The 26,989-nt window shown below is 46.2% G+C and overlaps 1 protein-coding gene across 2 annotated transcripts in view; it reads left to right on the top strand.

Moving 5' to 3' along the window:
- Nucleotides 1–26,989, top strand: part of LOC115127454 (phospholipid-transporting ATPase ID-like) — a 233,356-nt gene that overhangs the window by 33,972 nt on the left and 172,395 nt on the right. The gene's annotated exons all lie outside the window — the stretch shown is intronic.

The following is a 26,989-nucleotide window of genomic DNA, read 5'->3' as shown; positions in this document are numbered from 1 at the left end:
TTGTGGTCTCTGAGAAACAGACTGGACTTCCTGGACATGTGGAGACTGGAGTAGTGATAGTCTGGTAGATGCTGTATTCAGAACAGTAGGTCAGAGAAGCAGACAGTAAGTACTGTAGAGACTGTATTCAGAACAGTAGGTCAGAGAAGCAGACAGCAGGTACTGTAGAGACTGTATTCAGAACAGTAGGTCAGAGAAGCAGACAGCAGGTACTGTAGAGGCTGTATTCAGAACAGTAGGTCAGAGAAGCAGACAGCAGGTACTGTAGAGACTGTATTCAGAACAGTAGGTCAGAGAAGCAGACAGCAGGTACTGTAGAGACTGTATTCAGAACAGTAGGTCAGAGAAGCAGACAGACAGTAAGTACTGTAGAGACTGTATTCAGAACAGTAGGTCAGAGAAGCACAGCAGGTACTGTATTCAGAACAGTAGGTCAGAGAAGCACAGACAGTAGGTACTGTAGAGGCTGTATTCAGAACAGTAGGTCAGAGAAGCAGACAGTAGTAGTACTGTACTGAGAGGCTGTATTCAGAACAGTAGGTCAGAGAAGCACACAGTAGGTACTGTAGAGGCTGTATTCAGAACAGTAGGTCAGAGAAGCAGACAGTAGGTACTGTAGAGGCTGTATTCAGAACAGTAGGTCAGAGAAGCACACAGTAGTTACTATAGAGACTGTATTGAGAACAGTAGGTCAGAGAAGCAGACAGCAGGTACTGTAGAGGCTGTATTCAGAACAGTAGGTCAGAGAAGCAGACAGCAGGTACTGGAGAGGCTGTATTCAGAACAGTAGGTCAGAGAAGCAGACAGTAAGTACTGTAGACACTATTCAGAACAGTAGGTCAGAGAAGCAGACAGCAGGTACTGTAGAGGCTGTATTCAGAACAGTAGGTCAGAGAAGAACAGACAGAGAAGCAGACAGTACTGTAGAGGCTGTATTCAGAACAGTAGGTCAGAGAAGCAGACAGTAAGTACTGTAGAGGCTGTATTCAGAACAGTAGGTCAGAGAAGCAGACAGCAGGTACTGTAGAGGCTGTATTCAGAACAGTAGGTCAGAGAAGCAGACAGTAAGTACTGTAGAGGCTGTATTCAGAACAGTAGGTCAGAGAAGCAGACAGACAGTAAGTACAGAGGGCTGTATTCAGAACAGTAGGTCAGAGAAGCAGACTGTATTCTGTAGAACAGAACAGTAGGTCAGAGAAGCAGACAGCAGGTACTGTAGAGACTGTAGGTCAGAGAAGCAGACAGTATGTACTGTAGAGGCTGTATTCAGAACAGTAGGTCAGAGAAGCAGACAGTAAGTACTGTAGAGGCTGTATTCAGAACAGTAGGTCAGAGAAGCAGACAGCAGGTACTGTAGAGACTGTATTCAGAACAGTAGGTCAGAGAAGCAGACAGTAAGTACTGTAGAGGCTGTATTCAGAACAGTAGGTCAGAGAAGCAGACAGACAGTAAGTACTGTAGAGGCTGTATTCAGAACAGTAGGTCAGAGAAGCAGACAGTAGGTACTGTAGAGACTGTATTCAGAACAGTAGGTCAGAGAAGCACACAGTAGGTACTGTAGAGACTGTATTCAGAACAGTAGGTCAGAGAAGCAGACAGTAAGTACTGTAGAGGCTGTATTCAGAACAGTAGGTCAGAGAAGCAGACAGCAGGTACTGTAGAGGCTGTATTCAGAACAGTAGGTCAGAGAAGCAGACAGTAAGTACTGTAGAGGCTGTATTCAGAACAGTAGGTCAGAGGTCAAGAAGCAGACAGAGAAGCAGTATACTGGAGAGGCTGTATTCAGAACAGTAGGTCAGAGAAGCAGACAGTAGGTACTGTAGAGGCTGTATTCAGAACAGTAGGTCAGAGAAGCAGACAGACAGGTACTGTAGAGGCTGTATTCAGAACAGTAGGTCAGAGAAGCAGACAGCAGGTACTGTAGAGGCTGTGCTGTATTCAGAACAGTAGGTCAGAGAAGCAGACAGTAGGTACTGTAGAGGCTGTATTCAGAACAGTAGGTCAGAGAAGCAGGACAGCAGGTACTGTAGAGGCTGTATTCAGAACAGTAGGTCAGAGAAGCAGACAGTAAGTACTGTAGAGGCTGTATTCAGAACAGTAGGTCAGAGAAGCACAGACAGTAAGTACTGTAGAGGCTGTATTCAGAACAGTAGGTCAGAGAAGCAGACAGTAGGTACTGTAGAGGCTGTATTCAGAACAGTAGGTCAGAGAAGCAGACAGCAGGTACTGTAGAGGCTGTATTCAGAACAGTAGGTCAGAGAAGCACACAGTAGGTACTGTAGAGACTGTATTCAGAACAGTAGGTCAGAGAAGCAGACAGCAGGTACTGTAGAGGCTGTATTCAGAACAGTAGGTCAGAGAAGCAGACAGCAGGTACTGTAGAGGCTGTATTCAGAACAGTAGGTCAGAGAAGCAGACAGCAGGTACTGTAGAGACTGTATTCAGAACAGTAGGTCAGAGAAGCAGACAGTAAGTACTGGAGAGGCTGTATTCAGAACAGTAGGTCAGAGAAGCAGACAGCAGGTACTGTAGAGGCTGTATAGGTCAGAGAAGCACTGATTCAGAACAGTAGGTCAGAGAAGCAGACAGCAGGTACTGTAGAGGCTGTATTCAGAACAGTAGGTCAGAGAAGCAGACAGCAGGTACTGGAGAGGCTGTATTCAGAACAGTAGGTCAGAGAAGCAGACAGACAGTAAGTACTGTAGAGGCTGTATTCAGAACAGTAGGTCAGAGAAGCAGACAGACAGCAGGTACTGGAGAGGCTGTATTCAGAACAGTAGGTCAGAGAAGCAGACAGACAGCAGGTACTGGAGAGGCTGTATTCAGAACAGTAGGTCAGAGAAGCAGACAGCAGGTACTGTAGAGACTGTATTCAGAACAGTAGGTCAGAGAAGCAGACAGTAAGTACTGTAGAGACTGTATTCAGAACAGTAGGTCAGAGAAGCAGACAGCAGGTACTGTAGAGGCTGTATTCAGAACAGTAGGTCAGAGAAGCAGACAGCAGGTACTGGAGAGGCTGTATTCAGAACAGTAGGTCAGAGAAGCAGACAGCAGGTACTGTAGAGGCTGTATTCAGAACAGTAGGTCAGAGAAGCAGACAGTAGGTACTGTAGAGACTGTATTCAGAACAGTAGGTCAGAGAAGCAGACAGTAAGTACTGTAGAGGCTGTATTCAGAACAGTAGGTCAGAGAAGCAGACAGCAGGTACTGTAGAGGCTGTATTCAGAACAGTAGGTCAGAGAAGCAGACAGTAAGTACTGTAGAGGCTGTATTCAGAACAGTAGGTCAGAGGTCAGAGAAGCAGACAGACAGTAAGTACTGTAGAGGCTGTATTCAGAACAGTAGGTCAGAGAAGCAGACAGGCAATAAGTACTGGAGAGGCTGTATTCAGAACAGTAGGTCAGAGAAGCAGACAGTAGGTACTGTAGAGACTGTATTCAGAACAGTAGGTCAGAGAAGCTGTATTCAGAACAGTAGGTCAGAGAAGCAGACAGTAAGTACTGGAGAGGCTGTATTCAGAACAGTAGGTCAGAGAAGCAGACAGTACTTACTGTAGAGGCTGTATTCAGAACAGTAGGTCAAAGAAGCAGACAGTAAGTACTGTAGAGGCTGTATTCAGAACAGTAGGTCAGAGGTCAGAGAAGCAGACAGACAGTAAGTACTGTAGAGGCTGTATTCAGAACAGTAGGTCAGAGAAGCAGACAGTAGGTACTGTAGAGACTGTATTCAGAACAGTAGGTCAGAGAAGCAGACAGTAGGTACTGTAGAGGCTGTATTCAGAACAGTAGGTCAGAGAAGCAGACAGTAGGTACTGTAGAGGCTGTATTCAGAACAGTAGGTCAGAGAAGCAGACAGCAGGTACTGTAGAGGCTGTATTGAGAACAGTATGTCAGAGAAGCAGACAGTAAGTACTGTAGAGGCTGTATTCAGAACAGTAGGTCAGAGGTCAGAGGCTGTATTCAGAACAGAGGTCAGAGACAGTAAGTACTGTAGAGGCTGTATTCAGAACAGTAGGTCAGAGAAGCAGACAGCAGGTACTGTAGAGAAGAACAGTAGGTCAGAGAAGCAGACAGTAGGTACTGTAGAGGCTGTATTCAGAACAGTAGGTCAGAGAAGCAGACAGTAGGTACTGTAGAGGCTGTATTCAGAACAGTAGGTCAGAGAAGCAGACAGTAAGTACTGTAGAGGCTGTATTCAGAACAGTAGGTCAGAGAAGCAGACAGTAGGTACTGTAGAGGCTGTATTCAGAACAGTAGGTCAGAGAAGCAGACAGTAAGTACTGTAGAGGCTGTATTCAGAACAGTAGGTCAGAGAAGCAGACAGTAGGTACTGTAGAGGCTGTATTCAGAACAGTAGGTCAGACAGACAGTAAGTAGAAGCAGAACAGTAGGTCAGAGAAGCAGACAGTAAGTACTGTAGAGGCTGTATTCAGAACAGTAGGTCAGAGAAGCAGACAGCAGGTACTGTAGAGGCTGTATTCAGAACAGTAGGTCAGAGAAGCAGACAGTAGGTACTGTAGAGGCTGTATTCAGAACAGTAGGTCAGAGAAGCAGACAGACAGTAAGTACTGTAGAGGCTGTATTCAGAACAGTAGGTCAGAGAAGCAGACAGCAGGTACTGGAGAGGCTGTATTCAGAACAGTAGGTCAGAGAAGCAGACAGACAGTAAGTACTGTAGAGGCTGTATTCAGAACAGTAGGTCAGAGAAGCAGACAGAGTAGGTACTGTAGAGGCTGTATTCAGAACAGTAGGTCAGAGAAGCAGACAGCAGGTACTGTAGAGGCAGAACAGTAGGTCAGAGAAGCAGACTGGTAGAGGCTGTATTCAGAACAGTAGGTCAGAGAAGCAGACAGTAAGGTACTGTAGAGGCTGTATTCAGAACAGTAGGTCAGAGAAGCAGACAGCAGGTACTGTAGAGGCTGTATTCAGAACAGTAGGTCAGAGAAGCAGACAGTAGGTACTGTAGAGGCTGTATTCAGAACAGTAGGTCAGAGAAGCAGACAGTAGGTACAGAGGCTGTACTGGTCAGAGGCTGTATTCAGAACAGTAGGTCAGAGAAGCAGACAGTAAGTACTGTAGAGGCTGTATTCAGAACAGTAGGTCAGAGAAGCAGACAGTAAGTACTGTAGAGGCTGTATTCAGAACAGTAGGTCAGAGAAGCAGACAGTAGGTACTGTAGAGGCTGTATTCAGAACAGTAGGTCAGAGAAGCAGACAGACAGCAGGTACTGGAGAGGCTGTATTCAGAACAGTAGGTCAGAGAAGCAGACAGTAGGTACTGTAGAGGCTGTATTCAGAACAGTAGGTCAGAGAAGCAGACAGACAGCAGGTACTGTAGAGGCTGTATTCAGAACAGTAGGTCAGAGAAGCAGACAGCAGAGGCTGTATTCAGAACAGTAGGTCAGAGAAGCAGACAGCAGGTACTGGAGAGGTGTATTCAGAACAGTAGGTCAGAGAAGCAGACAGCAGGTACTGTAGAGGCTGTATTCAGAACAGTAGGTCAGAGAAGCAGACAGCAGGTACTGTGTAGAACAGTAGGTCAGTATGGAGAGGCTGTATTCAGAACAGTAGGTCAGAGAAGCAGACAGACAGTAAGTACTGTAGAGGCTGTATTCAGAACAGTAGGTCAGAGAAGCAGACAGCAGGTACTGGAGAGGCTGTATTCAGAACAGTAGGTCAGAGAAGCAGACAGTAGGTACTGTAGAGGCTGTATTCAGAACAGTAGTTCAGAGAAGCAGACAGCAGGTACTGGAGAGGCTGTATTCAGAACAGTAGGTCAGAGAAGCAGACAGTAGGTACTGTAGATACTGTATTCAGAACAGTAGGTCAGAGAAGCAGACAGTAGGTACTGTAGAGGCTGTATTCAGAACAGTAGGTCAGAGAAGCAGACAGCAGGTACTGTAGAGGCTGTATTCAGAACAGTAGGTCAGAGAAGCAGACAGTAGGTACTGTAGAGGCTGTATTCAGAACAGTAGGTCAGAGAAGCAGACAGCAGGTACTGTAGAGGCTGTATTCAGAACAGTAGGTCAGAGAAGCAGACAGTAAGTACTGTAGAGGCTGTATTCAGAACAGTAGGTCAGAGAAGCAGACAGCAGGTACTGTAGAGGCTGTATTCAGAACAGTAGGTCAGAGAAGCAGACAGTAAGTACTGTAGAGGCTGTATTCAGAACAGTAGGTCAGAGAAAGCAGACAGACAGGTACTGTAGAGGCTGTATTCAGAACAGTAGGTCAGAGAAGCAGACAGTAAGTACTGTAGAGACTGTATTCAGAACAGTAGGTCAGAGAAGCAGACAGTAGGTACTGTAGAGACTGTATTCAGAACAGTAGGTCAGAGAAGCAGACAGTAGGTACTGTAGAGGCTGTATTCAGAACAGTAGGTCAGAGAAGCAGACAGTAAGTACTGTAGAGGCTGTATTCAGAACAGTAGGTCAGAGAAGCAGACAGTAGGTACTGTAGAGGCTGTATTCAGAACAGTAGGTCAGAGAAGCAGACAGTAAGTACTGTAGAGGCTGTATTCAGAACAGTAGGTCAGAGGTCAGAGAAGCAGACAGACAGAGAAGTACTGTACTGTAGAGGCTGTATTCAGAACAGTAGGTCAGAGAAGCAGACAGTAGTACTGTAGAGGCTGTATTCAGAACAGTAGGTCAGAGAAGCAGACAGTAGGTACTGTAGAGGCTGTATTCAGAACAGTAGGTCAGAGAAGCAGACAGTAAGTACTGTAGAGGCTGTATTCAGAACAGTAGGTCAGAGAAGCAGACAGACAGTAAGTACTGTAGAGGCTGTATTCAGAACAGTAGGTCAGAGAAGCAGACAGTAAGTACTGTAGAGGCTGTATTCAGAACAGTAGGTCAGAGAAGCAGACAGTAAGTACTGTAGAGGCTGTATTCAGAACAGTAGGTCAGAGAAGCAGACAGCAGGTACTGTAGAGACTGTATTCAGAACAGTAGGTCAGAGAAGCAGACAGTAGGTACTGTAGAGGCTGTATTCAGAACAGTAGGTCAGAGAAGCAGACAGTAGGTACTGTAGAGACTGTATTCAGAACAGTAGGTCAGAGAAGCAGACAGTAGGTCAGAGAAGAACAGTAGGTCAGACAGTAGGTACTGTAGAGGCTGTATTCAGAACAGTAGGTCAGAGAAGCAGACAGTAAGTACTGTAGAGACTGTATTCAGAACAGTAGGTCAGAGAAGCAGACAGACAGTAAGTACTGTAGAGGCTGTATTCAGAACAGTAGGTCAGAGAAGCAGACAGTAGGTACTGTAGAGGCTGTATTCAGAACAGTAGGTCAGAGAAGCAGACAGTAGGTACTGTAGAGGCTGTATTCAGAACAGTAGGTCAGAGAAGCAGACAGCTGGTACTGTAGAGGCTGGTCAGTACTGTAGAGGCTGTATTCAGAACAGTAGGTCAGAGCAGACAGACAGTAAGTACTGTAGAGGCTGTATTCAGAACAGTAGGTCAGAGAAGCAGACAGTAGGTACTGGAGAGGCTGTATTCAGAACAGTAGGTCAGAGAAGCAGACAGTAGGTACTGTAGAGGCTGTATTCAGAACAGTAGGTCAGAGAAGCAGACAGACAGCAGTACTGGAGAGGCTGTATTCAGAACAGTAGGTCAGAGAAGCAGACAGACAGGTACTGTAGAGGCTGTATTCAGAACAGTAGGTCAGAGAAGCAGACAGCAGGTACTGTAGAGGCTGTATAGAGAGAAGCAGACAGCAGGTGTATTCAGAACAGTAGGTCAGAGAAGCAGACAGACAAGGTACTGTAGAGGCTGTATTCAGAACAGTAGGTCAGAGAAGCAGACAGACAGAGGCTAGGTACTGTAGAGGCTGTATTCAGAACAGTAGGTCAGAGAAGCAGACAGCAGGTAGAGAGCTGTATTCAGAACAGTAGGTCAGAGAAGCAGACAGCAGGTACTGGAGAGGCTGTATTCAGAACAGTAGGTCAGAGAAGCAGACAGTAGGTACTGTAGAGGCTGTATTCAGAACAGTAGGTCAGAGAAGCAGACAGTAAGTACAGAACAGTAGGTCAGAGAGGCTGTATTCAGAACAGTAGGTCAGAGAAGCAGACAGCTGGAGAGGCTGTATTCAGAACAGTAGGTCAGCAGAAGCAGACAGCAGGTACTGTGTATTCAGAACAGTAGGTCAGATAAGCAGACAGACAGTAAGTACTGTAGAGGCTGTATTCAGAACAGTAGGTCAGAGAAGCAGACAGTATACTGGAGAGGCTGTATTCAGAACAGTAGGTCAGAGAAGCAGACAGACAGTAAGTACTGTAGAGGCTGTATTCAGAACAGTAGGTCAGAGAAGCAGACAGACAGCAGGTACTGTAGAGGCTGTATTCAGAACAGTAGGTCAGAGAAGCAGACAGACAGCAGGTACTGGAGAGGCTGTATTCAGAACAGTAGGTCAGAGAAGCAGACAGCAGGTACTGTAGAGGCTGTATTCAGAGAAGCAGACAGCAGGTACTGGAGGCTGTATCAGAGAGAGAAGCAGACAGACAGCAGGTACTGGAGAGGCTGTATTCAGAACAGTAGGTCAGAGAAGCAGACAGCAGGTACTGTAGAGGCTGTATTCAGAACAGTAGGTCAGAGAAGCAGACAGTAGGTACTGTAGAGGCTGTATTCAGAACAGTAGGTCAGAGAAGCAGACAGAGGTAGGTACTGGTCAGAGACAGCTGTATTCAGAACAGTAGGTCAGAGAAGCAGACAGTAAGTACTGTAGAGGCTGTATTCAGAACAGTAGGTCAGAGAAGCAGACAGTAAGTACTGTAGAGGCTGTATTCAGAACAGTAGGTCAGAGAAGCAGACAGTAGGTACTGTAGAGACTGTATTCAGAACAGTAGGTCAGAGAAGCAGACAGACAGCAGGTACTGTAGAGGCTGTATTCAGAACAGTAGGTCAGAGAAGCAGACAGTAGGTACTGTAGAGACTGTATTCAGAACAGTAGGTCAGAGAAGCAGACAGACAGTACTGGTAGTACTAGGTCAGAGAAGCAGACAGCAGGTACTGTAGAGGCTGAATAGGTCAGAGAAGCAGACAGCAGGTACTGGAGAGCTGTATTCAGAACAGTAGGTCAGAGAAGCAGACAGACAGGTACTGTAGAGGCTGTATTCAGAACAGTAGGTCAGAGAAGCAGACAGCAGGTACTGTAGAGGCTGTATTCAGAACAGTAGGTCAGAGAAGCAGACAGCAGGTACTGTAGAGGCTGTATTCAGAACAGTAGGTCAGAGAAGCAGACAGCAGGTACTGTAGAGGCTGTATTCAGAACAGTAGGTCAGAGAAGCAGACAGTAAGTACTGTAGAGGCTGTAGAACAGTAGGTCAGAGAAACAGACAGTAAGTACTGTAGAGGCTGTATTCAGAACAGTAGGTCAGAGAAGCAGACAGTAGGTACTGTAGAGGCTGTATTCAGAACAGTAGGTCAGAGAAGCAGACAGACAGCAGGTCAGAGATTCAGAACAGTAGGTCAGAGAAGCACACAGTAGGTACTGTAGAGGCTGTATTCAGAACAGTAGGTCAGAGAAGCAGACAGTAGGTACTGTAGAGGCTGTATTCAGAACAGTAGGTCAGAGAAGCAGACAGTAGGTACTGTAGAGACTGTATTCAGAACAGTAGGTCAGAGAAGCAGACAGTAAGTACTGGAGAGGCTGTATTCAGAACAGTAGGTCAGAGAAGCAGACAGTAAGTACTGTAGAGGCTGTATTCAGAACAGTAGGTCAGAGAAGCAGACAGCAGGTACTGTAGAGGCTGTATTCAGAACAGTAGGTCAGAGAAGCAGACAGCAGGTACTGTAGAGGCTGTATTCAGAACAGTAGGTCAGAGAAGCAGACAGCAGGTACTGTAGAGGCTGTATTCAGAACAGTAGGTCAGAGAAGCAGACAGTAAGTACTGTAGAGGCTGTATTCAGAACAGTAGGTCAGAGAAGCAGACAGCAGGTACTGGAGAGGCTGTATTCAGAACAGTAGGTCAGAGAAGCAGACAGTAAGTACTGTAGAGGCTGTATTCAGAACAGTAGGTCAGAGAAGCAGACAGACAGTAAGTACTGGAGAGGCTGTATTCAGAACAGTAGGTCAGAGAAGCAGACAGTACGTACTGTAGAGGCTGTATTCAGAACAGTAGGTCAGAGAAGCAGACAGTAAGTACTGTAGAGGCTGTATTCAGAACAGTAGGTCAGAGAAGACAGACAGCAGGTACTGGAGAGGCTGTATTCAGAACAGTAGGTCAGAGAAGCAGACAGACAGGTACTGGAGAGGCTGTATTCAGAACAGTAGGTCAGAGAAGCAGACAGCAGGTACTGTAGAGGCTGTAGAACAGTAGGTCAGAGAAGCAGACAGCAGGTACTGGAGATGCTGAGGTCAGAGAAGCAGACAGACAGTAAGTACTGGAGAGGCTGTATTCAGAACAGTAGGTCAGAGAAGCAGACAGACAATAAGTACTGGAGAGGCTGTATTCAGAACAGTAGGTCAAAGAAGCAGACAGTAAGTACTGTAGAGACTATTCAGAACAGTAGGTCAGAGAAGAGACAGCAGGTACTGTGTATTCAGAACAGTAGGTCAGAGAAGCAGACAGCAGGTACTGGAGAGGCTGTATTCAGAACAGTAGGTCAGAGAAGCAGACAGTAAGTACTGTAGAGGCTGTATTCAGAACAGTAGGTCAGAGAAGCAGACAGTAAGTACTGTAGAGGCTGTATTCAGAACAGTAGGTCAGAGAAGCACACAGTAGTTACTATAGAGACTGTATTGAGAACAGTAGGTCAGAGAAGCAGACAGCAGGTACTGTAGAGGCTGTATTCAGAACAGTAGGTCAGAGAAGCAGACAGAGGTAGTAGAGACTGTATTCAGAGCAGTAGGTCAGAGAAGCAGACAGACAGTAGTACTGTAGAGGCTGTATTCAGAACAGTAGGTCAGAGAAGCAGACAGCAGGTACTGTAGAGGCTGTATTCAGAACAGTAGGTCAGAGAAGCAGACAGCTGTAGAGGCTAGGTCAGAGAAGCAGACAGTAAGTACTGTAGAGGCTGTATTCAGAACAGTAGGTCAGAGAAGCAGACAGACAGCAGTACTGGAGAGGCTGTATTCAGAACAGTAGGTCAGAGAAGCAGACAGCAGGTACTGGAGAGGCTGTATTCAGAACAGTAGGTCAGAGAAGCAGACAGCAGGTACTGGAGAGGCTGTATTCAGAACAGTAGGTCAGAGAAGCAGACAGCAGGTACTGGAGAGGCTGTATTCAGAACAGTAGGTCAGAGAAGCAGACAGTAAGTACTGTAGAGGCTGTATTCAGAACAGTAGGTCAGAGAAGCAGACAGTAAGTACTGTAGAGGCTGTATTCAGAACAGTAGGTCAGAGAAGCTGGTACTGAGAGGCTGTATTCAGAACATTAGGTCAGAGGAGCAGACAGCAGGTACTATAGAGGCTGTATTCAGAACAGTAGGTCAGAGAAGCAGACAGCAGGTACTGTAGAGGCTGTATTCAGAACAGTAGGTCAGAGAAGCAGACAGTAAGTACTGTAGAGGCTGTATTCAGAACAGTAGGTCAGAGAAGCAGACAGTAGGTACTGTAGAGACTGTATTCAGAACAGTAGGTCAGAGAAGCAGACAGTAGGTACTGTAGAGGCTGTATTCAGAACAGTAGGTCAGAGAAGCAGACAGTAGGTACTGTAGAGGCTGTATTCAGAACAGTAGGTCAGAGAAGCAGACAGCAGGTACTGTAGAGGCTGTATTCAGAACAGTAGGTCAGAGAAGCAGACAGCAGGTACTGGAGAGGCTGTATTCAGAACAGTAGGTCAGAGAAGCAGACAGCAGGTACTGTAGAGGCTGTATTCAGAACAGTAGGTCAGAGAAGCAGACAGTAAGTACTGTAGAGGCTGTATTCAGAACAGTAGGTCAGAGAAGCAGACAGCAGGTACTGGAGAGGCTGTATTCAGAACAGTAGGTCAGAGAAGCAGACAGTAAGTACTGTAGAGGCTGTATTCAGAACAGTAGGTCAGAGAAGCAGACAGACAGTAAGTACTGGAGAGGCTGTATTCAGAACAGTAGGTCAGAGAAGCATACAGTAGGTACTGTAGAGGCTGTATTCAGAACAGTAGGTCAGAGAAGCAGACAGTAAGTACTGTAGAGGCTGTATTCAGAACAGTAGGTCAGAGAAGCAGACAGCAGGTACTGTATTCAGAACAGTATGTCAGAGAAGCAGACAGTAAGTACTGTAGAGGCTGTATTCAGAACAGTAGGTCAGAGGTCAGAGAAGCAGACAGACAGTAAGTACTGGAGAGGCTGTATTCAGAACAGTAGGTCAGAGCAGCAGACAGCAGGTACTGTAGAGACTGTATTCAGAACATTAGGTCAGAGAAGCACACAGTAGGTACTGTAGAGACTGTATTCAGAACAGTAGGTCAGAGAAGCAGACAGTAAGTACTGTAGAGGCTGTATTCAGAACAGTAGGTCAGAGAAGCAGACAGCAGGTACTGTAGAGGCTGTATTGAGAACAGTATGTCAGAGAAGCAGACAGTAAGTACTGTAGAGGCTGTATTCAGAACAGTAGGTCAGAGAAGCAGACAGACAATAAGTACTGGAGAGGCTGTATTCAGAACAGTAGGTCAGAGAAGCAGACAGCAGGTACTGTAGAGACTGTATTCAGAACAGTAGGTCAGAGAAGCACACAGTAGGTACTGTAGAGACTGTATTCAGAACAGTAGGTCAGAGAAGCACACAGTAGGTACTGTAGAGACTGTATTCAGAACAGTAGGTCAGAGAAGCAGACAGTAAGTACTGTAGAGACTGTATTCAGAACAGTAGGTCAGAGAAGCAGACAGTAGGTACTGTAGAGGCTGTATTCAGAACAGTAGGTCAGAGAAGCAGACAGTAAGTACTGTAGAGGCTGTATTCAGAACAGTAGGTCAGAGAAGCAGACAGTAAGTACTGTAGAGGCTGTATTCAGAACAGTAGGTCAGAGAAGCAGACAGTAGGTACTGTAGAGGCTGTATTCAGAACAGTAGTTCAGAGAAGCAGACAGTGGAGGCTGTAGAGAGAAGCAGTAGACAGAGAAGCAGACAGGTACTGTAGAGGCTGTATTCAGAACAGTAGGTCAGAGAAGCAGACAGACAGTAAGTACTGTAGAGGCTGTATTCAGAACAGTAGGTCAGAGAAGCAGACAGCAGACTGGAGTGTATTCAGAACAGTAGGTCAGAGAAGCAGCTGTATTCAGAACAGTTAAGTATTCAGAGAAGCAGACAGACAGCAGTACTGAGAGGCTGTATTCAGAACAGTAGGTCAGAGAAGCAGACAGACAGGTACTGGAGAGGCTGTATTCAGAACAGTAGGTCAGAGAAGCAGACAGCAGGTACTGTAGAGGCTGTATTCAGAGAAGCAGACAGCAGGTACTGGAGAGAAGTATTCAGAACAGTAGGTCAGAGAAGCAGACAGACATCAGGTACTGGAGAGGCTGTATTCAGAACAGTAGGTCAGAGAAGCAGACAGACATCAGGTACTGGAGAGGCTGTATTCAGAACAGTAGGTCAGAGAAGCAGACAGCAGGTACTGGAGAGGCTGTATTCAGAACAGTAGGTCAGAGAAGCAGACAGCAGGTACTGTAGAGGCTGTATTCAGAACAGTAGGTCAGAGAAGCAGACAGCAGGTACTGGAGAGGCTGTATTCAGAACAGTAGGTCAGAGAAGCAGACAGTAAGTACTGTAGAGGCTGTATTCAGAACAGTAGGTCAGAGAAACAGACAGTAAGTACTGTAGAGGCTGTATTCAGAACAGTAGGTCAGAGAAGCAGACAGTAGGTACTGTAGAGACTGTATTCAGAGCAGTAGGCCAGAGAAGCAGACAGACAGCAGGTACTGTAGAGGCTGTATTCAGAACAGTAGGTCAGAGAAGCAGACAGTAGGTACTGTAGAGACTGTATTCAGAGCAGTAGGTCAGAGAAGCAGACAGACAGCAGGTACTGTAGAGGCTGTATTCAGAACAGTAGGTCAGAGAAGCAGACAGCAGGTACTGTAGAGGCTGTATTCAGAAAGCAGACAGGTCAGATGCTGTATTCAGAACAGTAGGTCAGAGAAGCAGACAGACAGCAGGTACTGGAGAGGCTGTATTCAGAACAGTAGGTCAGAGAAGCAGACAGCAGGTACTGGAGAGGCTGTATTCAGAACAGTAGGGCAGAGAAGCAGACAGCAGGTACTGGAGAGGCTGTATTCAGAACAGTAGGTCAGAGAAGCAGACAGCAGGTACTGGAGAGGCTGTATTCAGAACAGTAGGTCAGAGAAGCAGACAGTAAGTACTGTAGAGGCTGTATTCAGAACAGTAGGTCAGAGAAACAGACAGTAAGTACTGTAGAGGCTGTATTCAGAACAGTAGGTCAGAGAAGCAGACAGTAGATACTGTAGAGACTGTATTCAGAACAGTAGGTCAGAGAAGCAGACAGCAGGTACTGTAGAGGCTGTATTCAGAACAGTAGGTCAGAGAAGCAGACAGCAGGTACTGTAGAGGCTGTATTCAGAACAGTAGGTCAGAGAAGCAGACAGTAAGTACTGTAGAGGCTGTATTCAGAACAGTAGGTCAGAGAAGCAGACAGTAGGTACTGTAGAGGCTGTATTCAGAACAGTAGGTCAGAGAAGCAGACAGTAAGTACTGGAGAGGCTGTATTCAGAACAGTAGGTCAGAGAAGCAGACAGTAAGTACTGTAGACACTATTCAGAACAGTAGGTCAACAGTAGGTCAGAGAAGCAGACAGTAGGTACTGTAGAGGCTGTATTCAGAACAGTAGGTCAGAGAAGCAGACAGCAGGTACTGGAGAGGCTGTATTCAGAACAGTAGGTCAGAGAAGCAGACAGCAGGTACTGTAGAGGCTGTATTCAGAACAGTAGGTCAGAGAAGCAGACAGTAAGTACTGTAGAGGCTGTATTCAGAACAGTAGGTCAGAGAAGCAGACAGCAGGTACTGGAGAGGCTGTATTCAGAACAGTATGTCAGAGAAGCAGACAGTAAGTACTGTAGAGGCTGTATTCAGAACAGTAGGTCAGAGGTCAGAGAAGCAGACAGACAGTAAGTACTGGAGAGGCTGTATTCAGAACAGTAGGTCAGAGAAGCAGACAGTAGGTACTGTAGAGGCTGTATTCAGAACAGTAGGTCAGAGAAGCAACAGTAGGTACAGAGACTGTATTCAGAACAGTAGGTCAGAGAAGCAGACAGTAGGTACTGTAGAGGCTGTATTCAGAACAGTAGGTCAGAGAAGCAGACAGCAGGTACTGTAGAGGCTGTATTCAGAACAGTAGGTCAGAGAAGCAGACAGCAGGTACTGTAGAGGCTGTATTCAGAACAGTAGGTCAGAGAAGCAGACAGTAAGTACTGTAGAGGCTGTATTCAGAACAGTAGGTCAGAGGTCAGAGAAGCAGACAGACAGTAAGTACTGGAGAGGCTGTATTCAGAACAGTAGGTCAGAGAAGCAGACAGCAGGTACTGTAGAGACTGTATTCAGAACAGTAGGTCAGAGAAGCAGACAGTAGGTACTGTAGAGACTGTATTCAGAACAGTAGGTCAGAGAAGCAGACAGTAGGTACTGTAGAGACTGTATTCAGAACAGTAGGTCAGAGAAGCAGACAGTAAGTACTGTAGAGGCTGTATTCAGAACAGTAGGTCAGAGAAGCAGACAGCAGGTACTGTAGAGGCTGTATTCAGAACAGTATGTCAGAGAAGCAGACAGTAAGTACTGTAGAGGCTGTATTCAGAACAGTAGGTCAGAGAAGCAGACAGACAGTAAGTACTGGAGAGGCTGTATTCAGAACAGTAGGTCAGAGAAGCAGACAGCAGGTACTGTAGAGACTGTATTCAGAACAGTAGGTCAGAGAAGCAGACAGTAGGTACTGTAGAGACTGTATTCAGAACAGTAGGTCAGAGAAGCACACAGTAGGTACTGTAGAGACTGTATTCAGAACAGTAGGTCAGAGAAGCAGACAGTAAGTACTGTAGAGACTGTATTCAGAACAGTAGGTCAGAGAAGCAGACAGTAGGTACTGTAGAGACTGTATTCAGAACAGTAGGTCAGAGAAGCAGACAGTAGGTACTGTAGAGGCTGTATTCAGAACAGTAGGTCAGAGAAGCAGACAGTAGGTACTGTAGAGGCTGTATTCAGAACAGTAGGTCAGAGAAGCAGACAGCAGGTACTGGAGAGGCTGTATTCAGAACAGTAGGTCAGAGAAGCAGACAGCAGGTACTGTAGAGGCTGTATAGGTCAGAGAAGCAGACAGCAGGTACTGGAGAGGCTGTATTCAGAACAGTAGGTCAGAGAAGCAGACAGACAGTAAGTACTGTAGAGGCTGTATTCAGAACAGTAGGTCAGAGAAGCAGACAGTGTAAGGTACTGACAGCAGAGGCTGTATTCAGAACAGTAGGTCAGAGAAGCAGACAGCAGGTACTGGAGAGGCTGTATTCAGAACAGTAGGTCAGAGAAGCAGACAGCAGGTACTGGAGAGGCTGTATTCAGAACAGTAGGTCAGAGAAGCAGACAGCAGGTACTGGAGAGGCTGTATTCAGAACAGTAGGTCAGAGAAGCAGACAGCAGGTACTGGAGAGGCTGTATTCAGAACAGTAGGTCAGAGAAGCAGACAGTAAGTACTGTAGAGGCTGTATTCAGAACAGTAGGTCAGAGAAACAGACAGTAAGTACTGTAGAGGCTGTATTCAGAACAGTAGGTCAGAGAAGCAGACAGTAGGTACTGTAGAGACTGTATTCAGAACAGTAGGTCAGAGAAGCAGACAGACAGCAGGTACTGTAGAGGCTGTATTCAGAACAGTAGGTCAGAGAAGCAGACAGTAAGTACTGTAGAGGCTGTATTCAGAACAGTAGGTCAGAGAAGCAGACAGACAGCAGGTACTGGAGAGGCTGTATTCAGAACAGTAGGTCAGAGAAGCAGACAGCAGGTACTGTAGAGGCTGTATAGGTCAGAGAAGCAGACAGCAGGTACTGGAGATGCTGTATTCAGAACAGTAGGTCAGAGAAGCAGACAGACAGCAGGTACTGGAGAGGCTGTATTCAGAACAGTAGGTCAGAGAAGCAGACAGCAGGTACTGGAGAGGCTGTATTCAGAACAGTAGGTCAGAGAAGCAGACAGCAGGTACTGGAGAGGCTGTATTCAGAACAGTAGGTCAGAGAAGCAGACAGCAGGTACTGGAGAGGCTGTATTCAGAACAGTAGGTCAGAGAAGCAGACAGTAAGTACTGTAGAGGCTGTATTCAGAACAGTAGGTCAGAGAAACAGACAGAAGCAGACTGTAGAACAGTAGGTCAGAGAAGCTGGTACTGTAGAGCTGTATTCAGAACAGTAGGTCAGAGAAGCAGACAGACAGCAGGTACTGTAGAGGCTGTATTCAGAACAGTAGGTCAGAGAAGCAGACAGTAGGTACTGTAGAGACTGTATTCAGAACAGCAGTAGGTCAGAGAAGCAGACAGACAGCAGGTACTGTAGAGGCTGTATTCAGAACAGTAGGTCAGAGAAGCAGACAGCAGGTACTGTAGAGGCTGTATTCAGAACAGTAGGTCAGAGAAACAGACAGTAAGTACTGTAGAGGCTGTATTCAGAACAGTAGGTCAGAGAAGCAGACAGTAAGTACTGTAGAGGCTGTATTCAGAACAGTAGGTCAGAGAAGCAGACAGACAATAAGTACTGGAGAGGCTGTATTCAGAACAGTAGGTCAGAGAAGCAGACAGTAAGTACTGTAGACACTATTCAGAACAGTAGGTCAGAGAAGCAGACAGCAGGTACTGTAGAGGCTGTATTCAGAACAGTAGGTCAGAGAAGCAGACAGCAGGTACTGTAGAGGCTGTATTCAGAACAGTAGGTCAGAGAAGCAGACAGCAGGTACTGTAGAGGCTGTATTCAGAACAGTAGGTCAGAGAAGCAGACAGCAGGTACTGTAGAGGCTGTATTCAGAACAGTAGGTCAGAGAAGCAGACAGTAAGTACTGTAGAGGCTGTATTCAGAACAGTAGGTCAGAGAAGCAGACAGCAGGTACTGGAGAGGCTGTATTCAGAACAGTATGTCAGAGAAGCAGACAGTAAGTACTGTAGAGGCTGTATTCAGAACAGTAGGTCAGAGAAGCAGACAGACAGTAAGTACTGGAGAGGCTGTATTCAGAACAGTAGGTCAGAGAAGCAGACAGCAGGTACTGTAGAGACTGTATTCAGAACAGTAGGTCAGAGAAGCACACAGTAGGTACTATAGAGACTGTATTCAGAACAGTAGGTCAGAGAAGCAGACAGCAGGTACTGTAGAGGCTGTATTCAGAACAGTAGGTCAGAGAAGCAGACAGCAAGTACTGTAGAGGCTGTATTCAGAACAGTAGGTCAGAGAAGCAGACAGCAGGTACTGTAAAGGCTGTATTCAGAACAGTAGGTCAGAGAAGCAGACAGTAAGTACTGTAGAGGCTGTATTCAGAACAGTAGGTCAGAGGTCAGAGAAGCAGACAGACAGTAAGTACTGGAGAGGCTGTATTCAGAACAGTAGGTCAGAGAAGCAGACAGCAGGTACTGTAGAGTCTGTATTGAGAACAGTATGTCAGAGAAGCAGACAGTAAGTACTGTAGAGGTTGTATTCAGAACAGTAGGTCAGTCAGAGAAGCAGACAGACAGTAAGTACTGTAGAGGCTGTATTCAGAACAGTAGGTCAGAGAAGCAGACAGCAGGTACTGTAGAGACTGTATTCAGAACAGTAGGTCAGAGAAGCAGACAGCAGGTACTGTAGAGGCTGTATTCAGAACAGTAGGTCAGAGAAGCAGACAGTAAGTACTGTAGAGGCTGTATTCAGAACAGTAGGTCAGAGAAGCAGACAGCAGGTACTGAGAGGCTGTATTCAGAACAGTAGGTCAGAGAAGCAGACAGCAGGTACTGTAGAGGCTGTATTGAGAACAGTATGTCAGAGAAGCAGACAGTAAGTACTGTAGAGGCTGTATTCAGAACAGTAGGTCAGAGGTCAGAGAAGCAGACAGACAGTAAGTACTGGAGAGGCTGTATTCAGAACAGTAGGTCAGAGAAGCAGACAGCAGGTACTGTAGAGACTGTATTCAGAACAGTAGGTCAGAGAAGCAGACAACAGGTACTGTAGAGACTGTATTCAGAACAGTAGGTCAGAGAAGCATACAGTAGGTACTGTAGAGGCTGTATTCAGAACAGTAGGTCAGAGAAGCATACAGTAGGTACTGTAGAGGCTGTATTCAGAACAGTAGGTCAGAGAAGCAGACAGCAAGTACTGTAGAGGCTGTATTCAGAACAGTAGGTCAGAGAAGCAGACAGCAGGTACTGTAGAGGCTGTATTCAGAACAGTAGGTCAGAGAAGCAGACAGTAAGTACTGTAGAGGCTGTATTCAGAACAGTAGGTCAGAGGTCAGAGAAGCAGACAGACAGTAAGTACTGGAGAGGCTGTATTCAGAACAGTAGGTCAGAGAAGCAGACAGCAGGTACTGTAGAGACTGTATTCAGAACAGTAGGTCAGAGAAGCAGACAGCAGGTACTGTAGAGACTGTATTCAGAACAGTAGGTCAGAGAAGCAGACAGTAGGTACTGTAGAGACTGTATTCAGAACAGTAGGTCAGAGAAGCAAACAGTAAGTACTGTAGAGGCTGTATTCAGAACAGTAGGTCAGAGAAGCAGACAGCAGGTACTGTAGAGGCTGTATTCAGAACAGTATGTCAGAGAAGCAGACAGTAAGTACTGTAGAGGCTGTATTCAGAACAGTAGGTCAGAGGTCAGAGAAGCAGACAGACAGTAAGTACTGGAGAGGCTGTATTCAGAACAGTAGGTCAGAGAAGCAGACAGCAGGTACTGTAGAGACTGTATTCAGAACAGTAGGTCAGAGAAGCACACAGTAGGTACTGTAGAGACTGTATTCAGAACAGTAGGTCAGAGAAGCACACAGTAGGTACTGTAGAGACTGTATTCAGAACAGTAGGTCAGAGAAGCAGACAGTAAGTACTGTAGAGACTGTATTCAGAACAGTAGGTCAGAGAAGCACACAGTAGGTACTGTAGAGACTGTATTCAGAACAGTAGGTCAGAGAAGAACACAGTAGGTACTGTAGAGGCTGTATTCAGAACAGTAGGTCAGAGAAGCAGACAGTAAGTACTGTAGAGGCTGTATTCAGAACAGTAGGTCAGAGAAGCAGACAGTAGGTACTGGAGAGGCTGTATTCAGAACAGTAGGTCAGAGAAGCAGACAGCAGGTACTGTACAGAACAGTAGGTCAGAGAAGCAGACAGTAGGTACTGGAGAGGCTGTATTCAGAACAGTAGGTCAGAGAAGCAGACAGACAGTAAGTACTGTAGAGGCTGTATTCAGAACAGTTCAGAAAGCAGACAGGTCTGGAGAGGCTGTGTAGGTCAGAGAAGCAGACAGCAGGTACTGGAGATGCTGTATTCAGAACAGTAGGTCAGAGAAGCAGACAGTAGGTACTGTAGAGACTGTATTCAGAACAGTAGGTCAGAGAAGCAGACAGCAGGTACTGGAGAGGCTGTATTCAGAACAGTAGGTCAGAGAAGCAGACAGCAGGTACTGGAGAGGCTGTATTCAGAACAGTAGGTCAGAGAAGCAGACAGCAGGTACTGGAGAGGCTGTATTCAGAACAGTAGGTCAGAGAAGCAGACAGTAAGTACTGTAGAGGCTGTATTCAGAACAGTAGGTCAGAGAAACAGACAGTAAGTACTGTAGAGGCTGTATTCAGAACAGTAGGTCAGAGAAGCAGACAGTAGGTACTGTAGAGACTGTATTCAGAGCAGTAGGTCAGAGAAGCAGACAGACAGCAGGTACTGTAGAGGCTGTATTCAGAACAGTAGGTCAGAGAAGCAGACAGTAGGTACTGTAGAGACTGTATTCAGAGCAGTAGGTCAGAGAAGCAGACAGACAGCAGGTACTGTAGAGGCTGTATTCAGAACAGTAGGTCAGAGAAGCAGACAGCAGGTACTGTAGAGGCTGTATAGGTCAGAGAAGCAGACAGCAGGTACTGGAGATGCTGTATTCAGAACAGTAGGTCAGAGAAGCAGACAGACAGCAGGTACTGGAGAGGCTGTATTCAGAACAGTAGGTCAGAGAAGCAGACAGCAGGTACTGGAGAGGCTGTATTCAGAACAGTAGGGCAGAGAAGCAGACAGCAGGTACTGGAGAGGCTGTATTCAGAACAGTAGGTCAGAGAAGCAGACAGCAGGTACTGGAGAGGCTGTATTCAGAACAGTAGGTCAGAGAAGCAGACAGTAAGTACTGTAGAGGCTGTATTCAGAACAGTAGGTCAGAGAAACAGACAGTAAGTACTGTAGAGGCTGTATTCAGAACAGTAGGTCAGAGAAGCAGACAGCAGGTACTGGAGAGGCTGTATTCAGAACAGTATGTCAGAGAAGCAGACAGCAGGTACTGTAAAGGCTGTATTGAGAACAGTATGTCAGAGAAGCAGACAGTAAGTACTGTAGAGGCTGTATTCAGAACAGTAGGTCAGAGGTCAGAGAAGCAGACAGACAGTAAGTACTGGAGAGGCTGTATTCAGAACAGTAGGTCAGAGAAGCAGACAGCAGGTACTGTAGAGACTGTATTCAGAACAGTAGGTCAGAGAAGCAGACAACAGGTACTGTAGAGACTGTATTCAGAACAGTAGGTCAGAGAAGCATACAGTAGGTACTGTAGAGGCTGTATTCAGAACAGTAGGTCAGAGAAGCATACAGTAGGTACTGTAGAGGCTGTATTCAGAACAGTAGGTCAGAGAAGCAGACAGCAAGTACTGTAGAGGCTGTATTCAGAACAGTAGGTCAGAGAAGCAGACAGCAGGTACTGTAGAGGCTGTATTGAGAACAGTATGTCAGAGAAGCAGACAGTAAGTACTGTAGAGGCTGTATTCAGAACAGTAGGTCAGAGGTCAGAGAAGCAGACAGACAGTAAGTACTGGAGAGGCTGTATTCAGAACAGTAGGTCAGAGAAGCAGACAGCAGGTACTGTAGAGACTGTATTCAGAACAGTAGGTCAGAGAAGCAGACAGCAGGTACTGTAGAGACTGTATTCAGAACAGTAGGTCAGAGAAGCACACAGTAGGTACTGTAGAGACTGTATTCAGAACAGTAGGTCAGAGAGAGAAGCAGACAGACAGTAAGTACTGTAGAGGCTGTATTCAGAACAGTAGGTCAGAGAAGCAGACAGCAGGTACTGTAGAGGCTGTATTGAGAACAGTATGTCAGAGAAGCAGACAGTAAGTACTGTAGAGGCTTGTATTCAGAACAGTAGGTCAGAGAAGCAGACAGACAGTAAGTACTGGAGAGGCTGTATTCAGAACAGTAGGTCAGAGAAGCAGACAGCAGAACAGTACTGTAGAGACTGTATTCAGAACAGTAGGTCAGAGAAGCAGACAGCAGGTACTGTAGAGACTGTATTCAGAACAGTAGGTCAGAGAAGCAGACAGTAGGTACTGGTCAGAGAGACTGTATTCAGAACAGTAGGTCAGAGAAGAACACAGTAGGTACTGTAGAGGCTGTATTCAGAACAGTAGGTCAGAGAAGCAGACAGTAAGTACTGTAGAGGCTGTATTCAGAACAGTAGGTCAGAGAAGCAGACAGTAGGTACTGGAGAGGCTGTATTCAGAACAGTAGGTCAGAGAAGCAGACAGCAGGTACTGTACAGGCGGTATAGGTCAGCGAAGCAGACAGCAGGTACTGGAGAGGCTGTATTCAGAACAGTAGGTCAGATAAGCAGACAGACAGTAAGTACTGTAGAGGCTGTATTCAGAACAGTAGGTCAGAGAAGCAGACAGCAGGTACTGGAGAGGCTGTATAGGTCAGAGAAGCAGACAGCAGGTACTGGAGATGCTGTATTCAGAACAGTAGGTCAGAGAAGCAGACATACAGCAGGTACTGGAGAGGCTGTATTCAGAACAGTAGGTCAGAGAAGCAGACAGCAGGTACTGGAGAGGCTGTATTCAGAACAGTAGGGCAGAGAAGCAGACAGCAGGTACTGGAGAGGCTGTATTCAGAACAGTAGGTCAGAGAAGCAGACAGCAGGTACGGGAGAGGCTGTATTCAGAACAGTAGGTCAGAGAAGCAGACAGTAAGTACTGTAGAGGCTGTATTCAGAACAGTAGGTCAGAGAAACAGACAGTAAGTACTGTAGAGGCTGTATTCAGAACAGTAGGTCAGAGAAGCAGACAGTAGGTACTGTAGAGACTGTATTCAGAGCAGTAGGTCAGAGAAGCAGACAGACAGCAGGTACTGTAGAGGCTGTATTCAGAACAGTAGGTCAGAGAAGCAGACAGTAGGTACTGTAGAGACTGTATTCAGAGCAGTAGGTCAGAGAAGCAGACAGACAGCAGGTACTGTAGAGGCTGTATTCAGAACAGTAGGTCAGAGAAGCAGACAGCAGGTACTGTAGAGGCTGTATAGGTCAGAGAAGCAGACAGCAGGTACTGGAGATGCTGTATTCAGAACAGTAGGTCAGAGAAGCAGACAGACAGCAGGTACTGGAGAGGCTGTATTCAGAACAGTAGGTCAGAGAAGCAGACAGCAGGTACTGGAGAGGCTGTATTCAGAACAGTAGGGCAGAGAAGCAGACAGCAGGTACTGGAGAGGCTGTATTCAGAACAGTAGGTCAGAGAAGCAGACAGCAGGTACTGGAGAGGCTGTATTCAGAACAGTAGGTCAGAGAAGCAGACAGTAAGTACTGTAGAGGCTGTATTCAGAACAGTAGGTCAGAGAAACAGACAGTAAGTACTGTAGAGGCTGTATTCAGAACAGTAGGTCAGAGAAGCAGACAGTAGGTACTGTAGAGACTGTATTCAGAGCAGTAGGTCAGAGAAGCAGACAGACAGCAGGTACTGTAGAGGCTGTATTCAGAACAGTAGGTCAGAGAAGCAGACAGACAGCAGGTACTGTAGAGGCTGTATTCAGAACAGTAGGTCAGAGAAGCAGACAGCAGGTACTGTAGAGGCTGTATTCAGAACAGTAGGTCAGAGAAGCAGACAGTAAGTACTGTAGAGGCTGTATTCAGAACAGTAGGTCAGAGAAGCAGACAGTAGGTACTGTAGAGACTGTATTCAGAACAGTAGGTCAGAGAAGCAGACAGTAAGTACTGGAGAGGCTGTATTCAGAACAGTAGGTCAGAGAAGCAGACAGTAAGTACTGTAGACACTATTCAGAACAGTAGGTCAGAGAAGCAGACAGCAGGTACTGTAGATGCTGTATTCAGAACAGTAGGTCAGAGAAGCAGACAGCAGGTACTGGAGAGGCTGTATTCAGAACAGTAGGTCAGAGAAGCAGACAGCAGGTACTGTAGAGGCTGTATTCAGAACAGTATGTCAGAGAAGCAGACAGCAGGTACTGTAGAGGCGGTATTCAGAACAGTAGGTCAGAGAAGCAGACAGTAAGTACTGTAGAGGCTGTATTCAGAACAGTAGGTCAGAGAAGCAGACAGCAGGTACTGGAGAGGCTGTATTCAGAACAGTATGTCAGAGAAGCAGACAGTAAGTACTGTAGAGGCTGTATTCAGAACAGTAGGTCAGAGGTCAGAGAAGCAGACAGACAGTAAGTACTGGAGAGGCTGTATTCAGAACAGTAGGTCAGAGAAGCAGACAGCAGGTACTGTAGAGACTGTATTCAGAACAGTAGGTCAGAGAAGCACACAGTAGGTACTGTAGAGACTGTATTCAGAACAGTAGGTCAGAGAAGCATACAGTAGGTACTGTAGAGGCTGTATTCAGAACAGTAGGTCAGAGAAGCAGACAGCAAGTACTGTAGAGGCTGTATTCAGAACAGTAGGTCAGAGAAGCAGACAGCAGGTACTGTAAAGGCTGTATTGAGAACAGTATGTCAGAGAAGCAGACAGTAAGTACTGTAGAGGCTGTATTCAGAACAGTAGGTCAGAGATCAGAGAAGCAGACAGACAGTAAGTACTGGAGAGGCTGTATTCAGAACAGTAGGTCAGAGAAGCAGACAGCAGGTACTGTAGAGGCTGTATTGAGAACAGTATGTCAGAGAAGCAGACAGTAAGTACTGTAGAGGTTGTATTCAGAACAGTAGGTCAGAGGTCAGAGAAGCAGACAGACAGTAAGTACTGGAGAGGCTGTATTCAGAACAGTAGGTCAGAGAAGCAGACAGCAGGTACTGTAGAGACTGTATTCAGAACAGTAGGTCAGAGAAGCACACAGTAAGTACTGTAGAGACTGTATTCAGAACAGTAGGTCAGAGTCAGAGAGGTACTGTAGAGACTGTATTCAGAACAGTAGGTCACTGTAGAGAGACTGTATTCAGAACAGTAGGTCAGAGAAGCAGACAGACAGTAAGTACTGTAGAGGCTGTATTCAGAACAGTAGGTCAGAGAAGCAGACAGCAGGTACTGTAGATGCTGTATTCAGAACAGTAGGTCAGAGAAGCAGACAGCAGGTACTGGAGAGGCTGTATTCAGAACAGTAGGTCAGAGAAGCAGACAGCAGGTACTGTAGAGGCTGTATTCAGAACAGTATGTCAGAGAAGCAGACAGCAGGTACTGTAGAGGCGGTATTCAGAACAGTAGGTCAGAGAAGCAGACAGTAAGTACTGTAGAGGCTGTATTCAGAACAGTAGGTCAGAGAAGCAGACAGCAGGTACTGGAGAGGCTGTATTCAGAACAGTATGTCAGAGAAGCAGACAGTAAGTACTGTAGAGGCTGTATTCAGAACAGTAGGTCAGAGGTCAGAGAAGCAGACAGACAGTAAGTACTGGAGAGGCTGTATTCAGAACAGTAGGTCAGAGAAGCAGACAGCAGGTACTGTAGAGACTGTATTCAGAACAGTAGGTCAGAGAAGCAGTAGGTACTGTAGAGACTGTATTCAGAACAGTAGGTCAGAGAAGCATACAGTAGGTAGAGGCTGTATTCAGAACAGTAGGTCAGGCTGTAGAACAGTAGGTCAGAGAAGCAGACAGCAAGTACTGTAGAGGCTGTATTCAGAACAGTAGGTCAGAGAAGCAGACAGCAGGTACTGTAAAGGCTGTATTGAGAACAGTATGTCAGAGAAGCAGACAGTAAGTACTGTAGAGGCTGTATTCAGAACAGTAGGTCAGAGAAGCAGACAGACAGTAAGTACTGGAGAGGCTGTATTCAGAACAGTAGGTCAGAGAAGCAGACAGCAGGTACTGTAGAGACTGAATTCAGAACAGTAGGTCAGAGAAGCAGACAGCAGGTACTGGAGAGGCTGTATTCAGAACAGTAGGTCAGAGAAGCAGACAGCAGGTACTGTAGAGGCTGTATTCAGAACAGTAGGTCAGAGAAGCAGACAGCAGGTACTGTAGAGGCTGTATTCAGAACAGTAGGTCAGAGAAGCAGACAGTAGGTACTGTAGAGGCTGTATTCAGAACAGTAGTTCAGAGAAGCAGACAGCAGGTACTGGAGAGGCTGTATTCAGAACAGTAGGTCAGAGAAGCAGACAGTAAGTACTGTAGAGGCTGTATTCAGAACAGTAGGTCAGAGGTCAGAGAAGCAGACAGACAGTAAGTACTGGAGAGGCTGTATTCAGAACAGTAGGTCAGAGAAGCAGACAGCAGGTACTGTAGAGACTGTATTCAGAACAGTAGGTCAGAGAAGCACACAGTAGGTACTGTAGAGACTGTATTCAGAACAGTAGGTCAGAGAAGCACAGTAGGTACTGTAGAGGCTGTATTCAGAACAGTAGGTCAGAGAAGCAGACAGCAAGTACTGTAGAGGCTGTATTCAGAACAGTAGGTCAGAGAAGCAGACAGCAGGTACTGTAGAGGCTGTATTCAGAACAGTAGGTCAGAGAAGCAGACAGTAGGTACTGTAGAGGCTGTATTCAGAACAGTAGGTCAGAGAAGCAGACAGACAGTAAGTACTGTAGAGGCTGTATTCAGAACAGTAGGTCAGAGAAGCAGACAGCAGGTACTGTAGAGGCTGTATTCAGAACAGTAGGTCAGAGAAGCAGACAGTAAGTACTGTAGAGGCTGTATTCAGAACAGGTCAGGTCAGAGAAGCAGACAGACAGTAAGTACTGGAGAGGCTGTATTCAGAA

This window comes from Oncorhynchus nerka, linkage group LG3, assembly GCF_034236695.1.
Source record: "Oncorhynchus nerka isolate Pitt River linkage group LG3, Oner_Uvic_2.0, whole genome shotgun sequence".
Classification (NCBI taxonomy): domain Eukaryota; kingdom Metazoa; phylum Chordata; class Actinopteri; order Salmoniformes; family Salmonidae; genus Oncorhynchus; species Oncorhynchus nerka.
This window is presented reverse-complemented; position numbering and strand designations above follow the sequence as displayed.